At 51.2% G+C, this 3,847-nt stretch overlaps 1 long non-coding RNA gene across 1 annotated transcript; it reads right to left on the bottom strand.

Annotated features, from left to right (window-relative positions):
- Nucleotides 1–931: 931 nt before the first annotated feature.
- Nucleotides 932–3,453, bottom strand: LOC133255108 (uncharacterized). The gene is made up of 2 exons (XR_009738886.1): nucleotides 2,350–3,453; nucleotides 932–1,398 (listed from the first exon to the last, which is right to left on the bottom strand). It is a non-coding gene; the product is annotated as an uncharacterized LOC133255108 (long non-coding RNA).
- Between the last annotated feature and the right edge of the window lie 394 nt (nucleotides 3,454–3,847).

The raw sequence follows: 3,847 nt of genomic DNA, 5'->3' as shown, positions 1-3,847 counted from the left end.
CTCTGGCTCAGTTTCCCCAGCTGGATGTAAACTGGTCTTCAAGTCTCAACATGCCACGGGCAGAGACGGAGCCACCAGCTTCCCTAGTGCTCGCCCCACCTTCTCAAATAGGGCCTTGTTGTTGTTGTTGCTGTTCAGTCGCTAAGTTGTGTCCGACTCTTTGCGACCCATGGACTGCAGCACGCCAGGGCTCTCTGTCCATCACCAACTCCTGGAGTTCACCCAAACTCATGTCCATTGAATCAGTGATGCCATCCAACCATCTCATCCTCTGCCGTCCCCTTCTCCTGTCTTCAATCTTTCCCAGCATCAGGGTCTTTTCCAGTGAGTTGGCTCTTTGCATCAGGTGGCCAAAGTATTTCCTATCAAAACTTCCCTCAGCAGCTTCTGGGGTCATGCTGGGCACCCCCATTGTCTAGCCAGGCACCATGGCCTCTCACTGATGCCCTGGGTCCAGATCCCACCCGTGATCAGAGCGGTTTGGTCAGTTGTCTGGATGACCTGGGAGGGAGATCGCCTTGTCCCATCCACAGATCACTGTTAGCAGAGCGCCAAAGCCATCCACGTCTGGCCCCATATGGAAGCACGTTTCTGGTAAAACGAATCCTCTCACGTCAGCCTCCACCCTGTAGAGTTCAGGGAGGACATCACTGGGGGCCGAGCCAGAAAATGCCTCAAGGCTCCAGCCAGGAGACCAGCGTCAGAACTGCTCAGCTTCTCAGATGACCCTGACATTCTTATCAGGGAAATCTCTTTGTGCCTGGCTGGGCTGCTGCTTCTCCTGGGATCTGCACTCCCGAAGGCTCTTTAGCTGGCCCTGAAAACAGTCCTCTGTTGAGATGATCCAGCCCATTAACTCTGATTTGCAGTAAGACCGCCCCCCTCCCCTGGCCCCATGACAAGTCCCAGGGTCAAGAATAAAATCAATGACTCAACTCAACTTTTGTTTGCATTAAAGGACATCTTAAACTCAAGCTCACAGAACTCGGCTTCCACTGACACAGAGCTGAGCTCCTCCTGGATTTCATTCCACGGTGACCTGGTTCTTCTCACTTGAGATGACAATCATGAACGGGGACAACATCCCCGCATGTAGCCTTCTCGGAAAACACGCACCAGTGGCTTCTGGGATTTTCCCAGGTGCAGGTGTGCGAGGGTTAGGCGGTATCTGTGGCGTCCACTTCCCCTCGAAGGCAGCAGCTGCGCCTGCCGCTGTGAACAGCCAGCCCTGCACAGCTGTGCCACAAGGTTCCAAGCCATGCTCCCATCTGGCTTCAGCTGGCTTGCCCTGGGAGACGGGGGTACGCCCTCCGTCCAGGGTAGTACCACCACATCTGTGTCGTTACCATTCCCCAGTGCGAATCACTCTGCAAATGAACTCATAATAGCTGCACAATCCTGCATCATAAAAACATGATCTATTTAACCATTCTATTGTTAAGCAAACACGTCATTTTCAAAGAGTTTGCTCTTATAAAAATTGCTTCTATCGTATTTGCACAGGAACCTTCCTTTGAACCATTCAGTACGAAATGTACACAGGAATCAGGAAACAGTGACAAAGCCGACCCTGCCTGGGGAGGAGGCCATAATCCCTCAACTGAAAGAAACTTAGAGGTTTCTGCTCTTCAGACAGCGCAGTTGAATTAGAACTCGGTGTAATCTCGACGCCACAGGTCTCCATCAGTTTCCCAAGAGATTGTATGGCCTAAAGGGGGTTTTTCTGACCAGCACATAAATGGAGTTCCTGAAAACTAACGAGGATCCATGTCTTCTGGAATTGTTTCCTCAGGTCATCCTGGGAGGATGACGGAGTCAGGATAGAGGAGTCATCATCACATACCCAGGCTCACCTCCTTTCTTAATGTTCCTTGATATTTTAGGTGTCTTGTTATTTAAATATGTTTAATGAAACAAAATAAACTGCAGTCCATTGCATCAGATGGAATGACATCAACCCCAAAATGACCGGCAGGCAATTTCACTACAGACTGACCTTGGGATATTTCTAAGGCTTATTTCCAGTCCCTACCTGGTACCTACTTTTCAAATACATCCTTAATTTCTCCAGCAGAGGCGATAGTTTATTTGCAATCACAATGCCACCCCCCTGCACATTACTTCACTTGGTTCTTGAAACAATACTATGAAGTACAAACAACTGTTTTGGTTATCTCAGTTTTATAGAGGCAAGAGCTCTGGCTCAATGATGTTAAATGGTTTCTGGGCCATGTTCCAGGCTCCAGGAAGGCCTCTGGTTAAGCCTGCCCCTTGTCACTAGTCCTCGGGGTTTGGGAACTCGGCGCCCCCCACCCCCTTCGCCAATGCCCATATCAAGTGTTCACGAACCTTTCTGCTGTGCTGTGGGCTCTGTCATCCAAAAGGAGGAAGATTCCTTTGAGCAAAATGACTTGAGAAAAAAAAAAAGTAGAGAAAGTAGCTGGCTTGGGCTCTAAGAGAGGCCGTGGGGCTGCGAGCACTGAGGAGTGGGAGCTGCGGCTGGGCCAGCCCCCTGGCGCACCCGGGCTCAGAGGAGGCCCAGCACCCGCGTGCTCTGAGGCAGCCTCTGGACCCGCGGGGCCCTGGCCGGCTCTCGCTTTCTGCTCCTTCCAGACGTTGTTTCAGGTTTTCTCTCCAAGTGCGATGTCGGTCACTGCAGCTGGTCCACAGTCACAGCTGAATTATTTGCCAACATTTTACCTCATTACCCAATAACCTATTACTCAGTAATCTGAATTGTGATGTTTCTTGGAAAATTGGAAGGTGAAGCTAAGGCTGGCGAGCATGCTTGTGTGGCAGCAACTGGCCGCAGCTGAGGAGTGGCCGCCACCTTGAATGAGGTGTGGGTCCCCCTCCGCCCCCGTCTACTTTATTTCTCTAGCTTATGTTAAGCATTTGAGCTGGGAACCTTCGAAGAAACAAATATGCTCCTCAGATACTATAAGCACTTAACAGCGAACAAATCTATCATGTCTGTTGAAAAATAGGCCCAGGTTTCTCATCCTCTTTCTTTCCTTTAAACATTTATCTAGCTGCACAGGACCTTGCTTGCGGCCTGTGGGATCTAGTTCCCTGATCAGGGATGGAACCCAGGTCCCCGCGTGGGGAGCTCGGAGTCTTAGCTGCTGGACTGCCAGGGAAGTTCCTCTCTTCCTTCCTGGTCGACCCTAACTAGGCAGTTGCTAGGATGCTGTTGTGAGTCCAGGGACCTCGGCTTTGGAATTCCAGAGAGGGTTTGAGTCCAGGCTCTGCATTCGTTGGCTCTGTGACACCAGGGAAGAAAAAGTCAGGGTCTGGATGCGTGCAACTAAGCACAGAAGCACAGGAGGCTCGGGCCACAGTCTGGAGCGCACACAGAAGAAGAGGGCGGTTAACTGAGAGTCTGCATATGGAACGTGGTCCTACCATCTCACCCCAACCCTCAAGCGAGGTCTCTAGCACCCAGGAAAGTAGTCAGACTCCATGCTCAAAAAAAAAAAAAAAAAAAGGACCTCCCTGTGGTCAGGAATCTGCCCACTAATGCAGGAGACGCAGGTTCGATCCCTGGTCCAGGAAGATCCCACAGGCCCAAGGGCAAAGAACTGCACCTCAACCAATGGGCTCGTGCTCTGGAGCCACGCTCTGCAAAGAGCTGCCCCGCTGCAACAGAGACCCAGCACAGCCAGCAGTGAGTAAAAATAAACGTTAACAAAAAGTACTGCAGAGTGGGAAGTCGGCACAGCCTAGTGCTCAGCCCCCAGGCACCTGAGCCTTCCTCAGCCAGTCAGCCCAGCTCACAGAGCTGCTAGTCACGTTTCTGGGCTTCACTTTTAATTAGAGGTGGACAATGAAGAGTCTCTGGGCGCTT

Source organism: Bos javanicus, chromosome 10 (genome assembly GCF_032452875.1).
Source record: "Bos javanicus breed banteng chromosome 10, ARS-OSU_banteng_1.0, whole genome shotgun sequence".
Classification (NCBI taxonomy): domain Eukaryota; kingdom Metazoa; phylum Chordata; class Mammalia; order Artiodactyla; family Bovidae; genus Bos; species Bos javanicus.
Note: the sequence above shows the minus strand (reverse complement) of the source record. Positions and strands in the feature narration are given on the sequence as shown.